At 41.6% G+C, this 13,401-nt stretch overlaps 1 long non-coding RNA gene across 1 annotated transcript in view; it reads right to left on the reverse strand.

Moving 5' to 3' along the window:
• Positions 1 to 7,769: 7,769 nt before the first annotated feature.
• LOC149318046 (uncharacterized) overlaps positions 7,770 to 13,401 on the reverse strand; it is a 45,597-nt gene continuing 39,965 nt past the window's right edge. Inside the window, exon 4 of the long non-coding RNA XR_016279961.1 lies at positions 7,770 to 8,115. This is a non-coding gene — a long non-coding RNA (uncharacterized LOC149318046). The remainder of the gene's footprint in view (positions 8,116 to 13,401) is intronic.

Here is a 13,401-nt window from a genome sequence, read left to right on the forward strand (position 1 = left end):
AAGAGAGAAACCGGGGCATTGTAAAACTAGGGTTGTCACAACCTGGCTGCAACTGGGATTTTCCTGGTTTTGGCAGCCCCGGGCCCCTTCCGTCACGGGTGCCGCCAAAAACCGGGACAACCCCGGTTGCAGCCGGGTTACCATGGCCCGCGGGGCCTCGCTGCCCTCCTCCTCCTCGGGGAGGCGGGGAGGAAGAGGAGGGCAGCGAGGCCTGGGGCGGAGGAGGTGAAGGTGGAGGCGGCGCCTCCCCGTGTGCCCGCGCCACCCACCTCCTCCTCCTCCGCCCCCTCTTCCCCAGGCCACGCAGCCACGTGGAGGAAGCGAAGTGGAGGCAGTGCCTCCTGCGCACGCGTGCCACCCTCCCCGCGTGCCTGCACCACCTTCCCCCACCTCCCCGCGCCACCCGCCTCCTCCTCCTCCTTCGCCCCCTCCGTTCCAGGCCACGTGGAGGAGGCGAAGGTGGAGGCGGTGCCTTGCGCTTGACCACGCCCACCTCCTCCTCCTCCACCCCCTCTGCCCCAGGACACGTGGCGGAGGAGGGGGAGAAGGAGGAGGAGGAAAAGGAGGAGGGGGAGGAAAAGGAGGAGGAGGGGGAGGAGAAGAAGGAGGAGGAGGAGGTGGAGAGTGAGTAGCCAGAGGCCTCAAGGTAGGGTTTTTTTGGGGGGGTGCTTTTAATGCTAACAAGTCTCCCTTGTTTTGACAATGATAGTGTGGTGATGATGATGATGATGATGATGATAATATGAGTCAGCTTGAGAGGCATGCAGGCACTGTTTCAGAAGCCGAGAGAGTGTCACCTTCCAAAGTGTGTTTTGGGTGCTTTTAATGCTAACAAGTCTCCTTTGTTTTGACAGTGATAGTGTGATGATGATGATGATGATGATGATGATGATGATGATGATGATGATATGAGTCAGCTTGAGAGGCATGCAGGCACTGTTTCAGAAGCCGAGAGAGTGTGACTTTCCAAAATGCCTTTTCTGTGTGTTTTTGGTTCTTTAATGGTGATATTGATATCAGCAAGCCTCTGACGCATGGCCAGTGTAAATTGCTGTGATTTTTACAATCTCATGCACAGTGAAGAAAAACCAAAGTCCTTTGACCAAGTACACACTTCTAAGAAGTACACTTGGTGCAAGAACGGTGAAACCATCTGGACATGTTCAATATGCATAGCCATGTTAAACCATGCTAAGTGTTAAACCCAAGGGGTTTGTTTATGGAATAAGCCTCTGAAATATGCAAGAGGTCATGTTAAGTAAAGCCATGTGAAATGCCCAAATGTGCTGTTGTGTGTGTTTTGGAATGCAGGTTGGGAGTGTTTGGCCAGAAAGGGAGGTACATTTCTGCCATCTGTCTAGAAATAATGCCAAAATGTCCTCCATTTTGATCATGCCTAAGAAAAATGCATTTATATTAACATTTTTTAAAAAATCATCAATTTTTTTCGCATGTCCTCCATTTAAAAAACCGTGTCCTACATTTGAAAATGTTGTCCTACATTTGTCCTGGTTTGGAGGTCCTGACTTATTGCGACCCTATGTAAAAGCAGCTCGAAAAGTTGGACAATAGAGGATTAACTGAGACTGGCCATGCCAAATGGGGACAGTATGCTATATACATGTAATTTTAGGGAAGCTTCTCAAAATATGCAGTCTTGTGCATGATTATATAGGAGTAAATTCAGTTGAAAATGCTGACTGGAATTTTTTGTGAGGAGGAGTGAGGGAGTCTTGGCTTGGTTTGCTGTACCTGTGGCTGGCTTGCCAATTGCCTGCCTGCTTTGCCCTCTTTCTTGTCAGATTGTCTTGGCTCTTCTTCAGACTTCAAGGTTGTTGGATCACCTGGAGGTATCTCATATTGTTGTCTGTCTTCTTCTAGGCACCCAGGTTAAATGGGTTAATTGACTCTCTCTCTCTCTCTCTCTCTCTATATATATATATATATATGCACACACACACACATACAGACAGACACATATACACACATTACACACACACACACACACATTTATACAGACACATATACACATACATATACATATATATATACACCCACAAACACAGTCAAACACACACACATGTCACAACAAACTACAATTCTTAGGATTCCCTGGTTTGACAAGGGAATTGCCTTCACGTTTCCAGATCACAGCCCCAGAGAAAGAGTCTACAGTATATCTGTGTTGCCAACTTAAGTCCACTTCTTCAGGTGCATTTGGATTTAATAATGATAATAATAATAATGGTGATGATGATAGTGAGATCTTGTAGCACCTTTAAGACTCACTGAAAGAAAAGTTGGCAGCATGAGCTTTCCTAGACTTAAGCATACTTCCTCAGATGCATGGGAATTGTAGTTTATTGTGGCCCCAGAGCTTTCTCACAAAACTACAATTTCCAGGGTTCCCTAGCACTGAGCCAGGGCAGCTAAAGCAGTCTCGAACTGGATTATTTCTGCAGTCTGTCTTAGACCCAACTCAGGCTGCATCTTCACTCCAGAGACAATCCAGTTTCATACCGTTTTAACTGCCATGTCCCAGTGCTATGAAATCCTGGGAATTGTAGTTGTTGCACCAGAGTTTGTTGACAGAGGTTAAATGTCTCACAAAACTAGAATTCCCAGGATTACATAGCACTGAGCCAGGGCAGTTAAAGGGGTGTCAAACTGGATTATTTCTGCAGTGTGGTTGCAGCCTAACACGTTTCTATTTGGCACAAAGCTTCCTGGACCCCATCATGTCAAAATAAATATCTTAAAAGTATTAGAAGGACTGAAAGATTCTTTGGTTGGTTCCATGGTAATTTTGAAAATTGAAATAAGTTACAATTATTTTTTAATCAATTATGTTTACATTTATTTGCAAAAGATCCACCATATTAACATTACAGGGACTTTATGGGGATTTTGACTGAATATTCTGGGTAATATTGGGGAATTCAGGAGGTTTTGGTAAAATATGCCGTGGGAATATGTTTGTGGCTTGGTGGCAACACTGGACACCACTTTAACTGCCATGGCTCAATGCTATGTAATTCTGGGAGTTGTAGTTTGTAGTAGCACCAAATCTCTCTGATGGAAAAGGATAAATGTCTCACAAAACTACAATTTCCAGAATTCATAGCACTGAGCCATGGAAGTTAAAGTAGTGTCAAACTGGATTATTTCTGCAGTGTGAATGCAGCCTGGGTTGCTATTCAGCAATTCAAGAATTCAGAATGGTAGGAGTTTTGTCAGTTGTTTTCATTATTCATAGAATCATAGAGTTGAAAGAATCATCAGGATCCATCCAGTCCAATGCCTTGCCATGCAGGAATACACAATCAAAGCAACCCCTATTCATTCAGCTTCTTTCTAAAAATTTCCAAAGGAGACTCCAACAGACTCTGAGGCATTATTGTCTGATAAATCAGATGGGCCAAATGTTTGCACCACTGGGCCCTGGTTTAGCCCCAGCAGATGTCCACAGGAGCCAGGTGGTACAAATTGGTCTGGAAAAGCATCATATACTCCCACATCAGTTAGAACCCCTCTGGGCCCTTTCACACCTCACATTTATACCACCTTGATGGTACTTTAATTGCTACAGAATCCTGGGATCTGGGGAGGAATATTTACAGTTCTCAGTCACCAAACTTCACTTCCCAAGAATCCATAGAATGTAGCCATGACAGTTAAAGCATAACCACAGGGCTATAATTTTGTAGTGTGGAAGGATTCCCTATCATAACAGAATGCTTGATCTTGTATCCTGCATAAACCACAGACCTTTTTCCTTCAACCACACAAAGCAGAATCAGAAACTTTAAACTGACATATATTTTCCTGTTGTTTTCCTTATTGGTCTTCTGTCAGCATGTTGCCTGAGTCACTTCTTTAAAGAGGGGCTAGCCACAACATGGGTTTTTAATCTCATATATTAAAGCTCTATTAGACCATTTACAGTAAAGTGCAATTCCAACATATGTGTGTGCATATTTTGCTCTTACAAAGAATGAAAACAAGAAGGAATGACTACATTATGCTCCTGAACTTGTTATGGGAGAATTGCAACATCAACTAAAAAAACCATGCCTTTAGCAATCTGTTTATGTAACAAGTTTGATTCTGAAATGCAACTGCAAAATTCCTTTTTCTTACGGGTTTTACAAAAGTCAGAATTGTTTTAACAAGTAGGTTGGAATAAGACTGCATAAAGAACCCAGCATAAGATATCACCTCATAAATCTAGAAATATCATGTTAAATGAATTCAGTCATTCTTGCCCCCTTGATCAACTTTTAGAAGTTCCCATTATGGCGCTATCCAAACCATAAGTAATTTGTGGTGACAAAAGATGTCAGAGCTGTCAGAGCTGCTATGAACAGCAATTAGGAAAGTAAGGTTTGAAAGCATGATAGATCCCACAGAAGACTAAGGTAAATATTCCAAGAATATGAGGAGGAGATGTTTCATTTCAAGCCATCCTGGAAGGATAATGGAAGAAGAAATTCTTGAAGGCTACAAACCATAGATTTTTGAAAATGAAGAGTTGAAATTCTGTGTCAACAGAAATATTTTTCTTCATTTAATGAATCGCCCTAGGAAGTGTTGGAGTCCACACTTTTATACCAAGATGCTTTTGGTGTGGACAGTGAGCAGAAACAGTAGTAGGCATTCATGTGTTCAGATTTATATACTGTATAAAGGAAGGGTCATTTCAAGGCAAAGTGTGCAGTTGCGCCACAATTTGCACATTTACAAAAAAATGTATTGTGCAAAGAAAATGCACACAAAACAGTGTGTGCACTGTACATAGGAGAACAGCTAAAAGGGAATACATTCACCACAAATAGACTTTAATCAATAAAGAAACATTACAAAAATGTAAATAAATAAATAAATAAAACAATGCATACCATTTTTAAATGGGTTGGGGGGAAGGGGGAAACCCTCATAAATCTATAGGAAACAAAGACTAGATGAGAATGTAGGTAAGTTTTAGAAAAATACAATGAAACCACAATTAAGATTTTTACAGGCATACCTATGACTTCAGAAGTCAATTGGATTTGAATAATTACTTATGTCTGCTGCAAAAGAAGGAACAAATTTTATCACGTTACTTGCAATAAACCATGAAACTAGATGATTACTATTGCAAAAGCCCATTGAAAATGGATACTTAGGTAGCTAATTACTGTATCTGCCAATTTCAACAGTTGCAAAAATAATTTTCAGCAGTTACCAGCACCGCACTTAACATGCATCTGAGAGAAGATTGCTTGGAAGCAATAGTCAATTCTAGGAATAACGGGGAAAAATAGAAGATAAAATGGAGAATCGAAATAGGAAACAGGTTGACAGGAACCATAGTGGGTGGCTAAGATACCTGCAGAGCCCAAGCACTACGAAATTGATGATCTCCACAGGTCTCATTCTTATTGCTTTTCTGTAGATAGCTTTGTGTATGTTATAAACTTCAAACCTTTTCCCCAGGTATGTGTAAAACGTTGTTAATTAGAAATGTGCTCATCACTTTTTACGGATGCAGATCAATAGTATGACCTCTGGCTCTTTCATTCATACTATTGTGGAACAAACATTTTCCTGTTCAATAAATTCAATTTCTCTTTCCAAATGAAGTCTAAATCATTTGTCAGAATCTTGTCAGACAATGTTAAAATTTAACATTTCCAAATCCACCAAAACTTCTGAGGTTCTGGAACTAGTCAAGTCAATGTGTTTCTACCAAAAATGTTGTTTAAAGCATTAAACATGCCAACAGAGACATGGAAAGAGAAAGAGAGAGAGAGAGGAAGGAATTCATTAATTTTATTAGAAAGGACTTGAAAACAAACAAATAACTCACTGTATATACACCTTTTGAGACTGTGTTCATTGCTTCTAGTTGCCTGTACAAGTTAACATCTTTATCACTACATTTTCTAGCAGTGGAAGTTTATAAACTGTCTTCAAGGGCAGCTCTGTGTAGAAAACATGAAAGCATGGCTATAGTCTAGTCCAGTGTCACCAAGGAGTAGATTATGTAGACAAGATGAAAAGTATCAGGAAGAAGGCACAACATGTGGATTGTATAGCAAGTGAAACTGGTAGGTACTTTTGGTCACACATACTCTCCATCTACCTTGATTTGGAAGGGACAGTCCCGATTAATCATCTGTCACCCAACTTTTCAGCTGGATTTAAAATGGCCCAGTTTCTCTCTCCTCTCTTCCTGCACGGAAGGGGAAAAACCACAAATAAAAAAACAAAACAGAACATTTTTTAAAAAATCTGGGATAATACCTCTCTAGGAATCTCTAAGTCCTCCTGCACAACTCTGTGGTCAACATCTGCCAGGAATTGAGCATAGAATTAAAGAATAGTTTCCAACTATTTTGAAGACAGCCATTGTAAAACCTTTGTTAAAAAAGCCCTCTCTTGACCCCCTAATTCGGAATCATTATCGGCCTGTCTCGCTGCTGCCATTTTTAGGGAAGGTGATCGAGAGGGCAGTCGCCTTTCAGCTACAGGGGATCATGGAGGAAACGGATTTTCTGGACCCATTTCAAACTGGCTTCCGGGCGGGCTATGGAGTTGAGACTGCCATGGTCGCCTTAGTCGATGATCTCCGTCTGGGCATGGACAGGGGTAGTGTGTCCCTGTTAGTGCTTTTGGACATCTCAGCGGCCTTCGATACCATTGACCATGGTATCCTTCTGGATCGCCTGAGGGACTTGGGTATCGGGGGCACTGCTTTGCAGTGGTTCCGTTCCTACCTCTCAGGCAGATTCCAGATGGTGGAGCTGGGGGACTGTCGGTCTGATAAGAGGGCCCTTACATCTGGGGTCCCTCAAGGAGCGATTTTGTCCCCCATGCTATTCAACATTTACATGAAGCCGCTGGGAGAGATCATCCGGAGACACGGGGCGCGGTGTTATCAGTACGCTGATGACACTCAAATAGTCTTCTCTGTGTCTCCGACTGATGCAGTGACTAGGGATGGCATCTCTCCTCTTAATGCCTGCTTGGAGTCGGTAATGGGCTGGATGAGAGAAAACAGACTCAATTTGAATCCAGAGAAAACGGAAGTACTGGTGATAGGCTCTCCTGGCCCGGGGAAGGAAATTTTTCCACCTGTCCTGAATGGGGTCACGCTCCCCGTGAAGGACTCAGTTCGCAGTCTGGGGGTGCTTCTGGACTCGTTGCTCCACTTTACATCTCAAGTGGATGTGACGGTCAGGAGCACCTGCTATCAGCTTTGGCTGATACGCCAGCTGCGACCCTACCTGGGCCAGGGGCACCTTGAAACCGTGGTACACGCTCTGGTAACCTCTCAGTTGGATTTCTGTAATGCGCTCTACATGGGGCAACCCTTGTACCAAACCTGGAAGCTTCAATTAGTGCAGAATATGGCAGCCAGACTGGTCACTGGATGTCCCAGGGCCAGTCATATAACACCTGTTTTGAAAGATCTCCATTGCCTGCCCATTCGCTTCCGAGCGCAATACAAGGTGTTGGTTATAAAGCCCTAAATGGCTTGGGCCCAGGGTACTTGGAGGACTGCCTCTCCTCATACAATCCGCCCCGCACTCTCAGGTCGAGCAGGAAACATCTCCTAAGAATTCCAGATGCATGCTATAATGCAACTCGGAGGGCTTTTTCCATCTTAACTCTGGAACACCTTGCCTGACGAGCTCCGTACAGCCACCTCCCTTGAAGCTTTTAAGAGGACCTTGAAGACCTTCCTCTTCCACCAGGCTTTTCCCCCACGACTTTCTTTCTTTTTTTTTTTTTTACTGATTCTTTCCCCCATTTTTAGTAATGTTTAGGCATTTTATCCTGTCACTTGTATTCTTATTGTACTGCCAGCTATTTGTATTGGGGTTTTATGATGTTTTAACTGTTTTATACTGTATAATTGGGGGGTTGGAAGGGCTTTGTTGTTTTACACTGTTTTTATATTTTCTGTACACCGCTATGATCTCCAAGGAATAGTGGTATAAAAATAAAATTAATAATAATAATAAAGGACTTACAAATGCCTAGAGAAGTTTTTTCTCTGGTTACCTCTACTGTAGGTCCTCCAGTGCAACTCTATGGGTCAACATCCAGCAGAGAACCTAGAAATTCCTAGAGGTAATATATTAATCAAATGTGTATTATGCATTTGGACTAACTTTATATCTATTAAGAAAGTTGACTTTCATTTTAATAACAATTGTGCATCAATATTTCTACAAGCAAGTGTTAGACTAGTGCTTTATGGGATGCACAAAAATTTTGGAAAATGTGCATGTGCTGGATTCAGTATAAAATAGATGCTGTTTTTTTAAGTATATAAATCAGCAAATTGCTTACATTTTTGCAATAAATAAAGTTACCCCACAGAACACAGGCACAATCAATTGGGAAACAAACAAACAAACAAACGAATGAATGAATGAATGAATGAATGAATGGGAAAAAGAGTTATCTGGCATGAAGGAGATGGGACTTAGACCTCAAATCTAAATGAACCACACCTATTTTTCCTAGGAAGCTGGCTATACTGTCATATCCTACAAATGTCAATAAGACAGGGACAGACCCAGTTAATTCTGTTCCACTTTTTTTTCAGATGCTTTAAAATGTCCCAGTTATTCTCTCCTCCTCCCACTCTCCTCCTTTGTTCTCAGCCTACTTCCCTTGGTGCAAACTGAGTTCAAAGTGCAATAGTAGCTTAATTCAGCAGGAGGACAGAATCTTCCCCTTTCCAAAACCTCAGTGGGGGTGGGGAGAAGGAAACTGCTGCAGCCTCTCCTAGTGTGAATGTTCTTCCTCAATAATAATAACTCTTTCCACCTTGACCACACTCTATTGGTGCTTGGCCCCATGTGCCCCAGTTTTCATCTCTTAAATGCTGGGGAATATGTAGGTTCTTCAGAGTTAATTGTGTTTGGCTGCAGCTTCCCTACTCACAAAAACAATGACCTGAATTTAAAACTTTCTGCAAATGTATGTAGGCCCACAGAGGTTTCACTCTATTGCCAGTTTCCATCCTTGGGTGGACACCTTCAATAGGTCAGACACTTTGGAGATTATCAGACAGGGGACAAAATGCCCTTGTCCGGTCCTTTTCCTTTTCTCATAGTATGATCATGAGAAGATTTTCATATGATGTCACGCTTATCAGGACATTATCCCATTCAGAAAGCACGACTGACCTTGATCACGTGGAAAATTTAAAACAACGCCATGCAGATCCCATCATTGTCCTGTGATTGAAGCATTATTACCTGGCATTTTCTATTAATGGGAATTCATGTTAATGCAATGCCACTTCATTGATGAGACAACAGCACTGCGATCTGAAAGCCTTTCACGGGATTGCAGTCAAAGTTGGGATAAGAATGGGGGAGCAATCACATTCTTATCCTGTCCCTGTGTGATAATCTCCTTTATTTTCATTGCTGGCACCGCACTAAAGGCTACTTTAATAAATAAATAAATAAATAAATAAGACAAGAAGTACCTAGCCACTATACCCCAAAATGAAACGAAGCGAAACGAAAGAAAGAAACCAAGAGTAACTATCTAGGTTTTATTTTAGGGTGCGGCAGCTTTTCCTTGATAGTTTTGGGGGACTCAGCATTTTAGAACACACCCACATGTCCGGGAAGCCCATAGGATCAAGATAGGATAGGATAGGATATGATGGGATGGGATAATATAATAATAACAATAACAATATTTTGCATCCTTTTTTTCTGGAGAAATGGACTACAGAAATGTGCTTGGGGGCCATTCTTGTTATGCACACACTGACAAAAAAGGTGTGTGTGTGTGTGTGTGTGTGTGCGAAAGAGAGAGAGATTGAGATGGAAGGTGTGGAAACATAAACAGCCTTACAAGAATAATATCAGTGTTGGATGCAGGTGAGAGAAGAAGGGGGCTGACCAAGAAAAGAAGAGAAGAAAGGGGAAGTGAAATTAAGATTTGTAGTAATGGACAGTGTGCTTTCTGGGAGACAGAACTAGTGAGAGAGAGAGAGGGAAATCAATTGTTTTGGAAATTATGGATCTGGGACCCGAATGATGGTGCACTGAAGACCAGGAAATTGCACAGTTCACTGACTAGGTAGCTGTTACAGTGTATGTAGCTGGGGAGAAGGTTGTGTGCACTAAACTTTAGCAAGGAAAACCTTGACTGCAGGCTGTGGTCTGTTTTAATTCATCAGCAAGGTCCAAATAATCCTGAGGCACTGAATTAAAATGATGGCATGAATCAATTATGTGCTGCCATCAAGGTGTGAGAATCGTTTCTTACACAAATTGTTCATATCAATTGGCACTGCATGTATATTGCATATGCCTCTCTGGATACATATTTTACATTGTGATAATTAGGAATCGTGCTTGAGTTCCACATGCACTGGAAGCTTGAAACTAGATGAACCACACTCTGATCTGAGTAACTTAGTGTGAATACACACACACACACACACACACAGTTGAATGAGACTCCAGAGAACAGTCTCTTCAATAGTGTATTCTGTGGATGAACTAATTAGGGGAAAGTCCCAGAAGGGGCATTTGTGGAGGTTTTCTCCCACTCACAAGGTTGCAAGGTTCCCAAACCCAAACACAGCCTGTTGCATCCTTCAGACAATTCCTCCTGCCTGCACTAACAAAAAAAGCTTGTGGAGGTGGTGGTGGGAGGGGGGGCAACATTATGTAAGCCAGGAAACATTTATGGAATCAGATATGGGTGATCAGAGGAAAATATAGGAATTGCTTTCTGCAGCTGGGACTCTCTAAGCTGTTGCTTTGGCGGCATCCTCTTCTCCCCCCCTCCACATCCTGGGGAAAAACACAAAAAACCTGGGGAATAGTGTCACTAATTCAAAGAGGCTGCTGCCATCCCTGCTGCCAGTAGGCACAAGTCTTCTTTGATCCTCAACCTGAATCCCTCTCTGCTCCTTGGAACCTTTTTTTCTGCTTTTTGTTGGGCTGGGAGAAGAGAGCATGCCAGCGCCACCTTGGGGTATGCAAAGGCCTCTGCCGCTCTTTTTGTGATGACGCACTGGCATTTTTAGTGGGTAGGAAACCTGAGATCTCAATATAGATGAAAATCAACCTGAACAAAGCAAAATTTTGCAGGTTGGCTGGTGGATGCCAGTGCTTTCGACTGTTCTGTTTCTTTCTAAGAGATCTCTTCTGAGGGTTCTAATGAGAAGGTTTGATTTATACAGGTCTGTAAATTAAAGATCATTTAGAGCCATATTTAGCTGAGCTGCTAATGTTTCAGTTAGTATTTTCAGCAATGTTATGAAACCACTGTTCATTCCCTGTTTCACGTTCTCTATGCATACACACTTACAGACAGAGAGCTAAAAGTGTCAGTATGTTAGTCATTCTGCTTATTACAGCCTCTGCATCATTTTTCTGGCAATCCAGCACTTCATATTTATACAGAAATTCATCATTGTCCCCTCTGCTCCATTTTGGGATTTAATTCATTTTTGCTGCTGTAGCTTTACACTGTTTTGCGTTGGGCTCATGTAAACTTTTAAATAAATATAAAGAACAATATTCATACCCTCCCAACATTCACAGGTTAAAGCCAGCATGTGCTTGGTCAAGCAACATCATAGTGTGATGAAGATGGCAAGGTTATTAATGAACAAAAACACACGTCACAAAAGAGTGCCACAGTGTGCTTTTGCCTGAGCCAACTGGAAAAGGCAAGAATTTGTCCTCTTCTCTCTTCTCCCCTTTCTGGGTTAATTGAATGCAACATATTTTCGTACTTTGAACTGTTTGCAACTATTTAAGTAAACTGAGGACAAAGGAGAAAAGTGGGAGGAGGAGAGAAAAACTGGGACATTTTGGAAAAAGCTCAAAATGGGACAGCAGAGGATGATTGGGACTATACATGCCAAATTTAGACAGTTGGAGGTTATTTTTGATATCCCCTGTAACACAGCGGCTATTTGTTTTCTCCACAATGTCCTAGAGTAGCCTTGCCTGGAGCATCTGATGGAACAGGTGGCTGTCAGTGGAAACCAATAGTATCTGCCCAGTCTGACAGGTCAGTAGACAAGATGACATAAGAGCATGACATTCTGTAAAAGGAACGGAAAAAAGTGTGGAGGAGGCAGTTGTTTTTTTCTGTGCTACTAGAACTAGAGCCATGGGAGAGTTTGCTGTTCAATTTCCTAAACATTCTGTCTAAAGCTCTGCTTTCAACCACACCTTGAACCTCTCTTCAAGCCCTACATACAAACTTGTTCTAGGGTATTCCAAGATGCACCTAGAACTGTTTCGGGAAATAGATTTTTTTCCAGCTGTAAAGTACCTACTTCATCCATAATGTACCATGAAATCATTTTTACACCAACGACTTTGCCGCATCTTGAATTTTCTGAAATCTGCTTTGGTTTGGTGGCCCTCATTAGGACCTAAATGCAAATAAGCAGTTACTGGAGAAGAAAATCGCTTCAAATTTAATATTAAGCAAATTTTTGTTGGCGTATCTCTCATGGCCCTTCACACTCCCTAGCCCTCATCCTGATTCCATATTTACTCTACATATAACTCCATTCCCCTTCCTATTTCTCAATAGGGATGGAAAGAATATTAAAAATATTCAGAAAATGTTCAAAAAACATTATTTCAGGTTTCAAAAATGACAAGAATTTTCACAGTTCAATAATTGTATGCAGTTATTTCTGCATAGAAAACACAATTTTCTATGCAGGAAACATTTTCCACCTGAAAAATAATATTTCAATCCAGAAATATTATTTCCTGTGCATCAAATGCTGTTTTTTTTGTGTGTGCAAAGAATGCTGTATTTGGGAATTCATTGTGAGTAAAATTTGCACATAGTTTGTTTGTTTGTTTGTTTGTTTCCCAGGGTTCTCAAGGTGGCTAACAACAAATTTAAAACAGTACAAGTTAAAAACAATACAAAAACATTAAAATATAGGTACAAAGTTTGACAAAAACAATTAAACAATTTTAAAAGCTTAAAACATTACACATTAAAATGCATTAAAAACTCTACACAAAGCTTAGAATCGGACTTGCACAGTATTTAAAAGCCCAGCCCTCATTAGTCTGAAAAAACCTGATGGCACAAGAAGGTTTTTACCTGCTGCAGAAAAGAGAGCAGGATTGGGGCCAACCTTGTTCCCACCACATGTACTTGACAAGGTGGTGGGACAGAGAGAAAGGCCTCTCCTGATGATCTTAGGGCTCTAATAGAGTCATAAAGGGAGATATGGTCTTCCAAATAAACTGGACCAAAGCCACACCAGGCTCTATAAGTCTAACAAACAGCACATTGAATTGTGCCCGGAAACAGTGGAGCTCTTGCAACAAAGGAGTTGTTTGCTTCCTGTAAGCAGCTCCAGTTAACAACCTAGCTGCAACT

This window comes from Sceloporus occidentalis, unplaced genomic scaffold (assembly GCF_023333645.1).
Source record: "Sceloporus occidentalis isolate IW3139 unplaced genomic scaffold, rSceOcc1.0.p SCAF_2, whole genome shotgun sequence".
NCBI classification, from domain to species: Eukaryota; Metazoa; Chordata; class Lepidosauria; order Squamata; family Phrynosomatidae; genus Sceloporus; species Sceloporus occidentalis.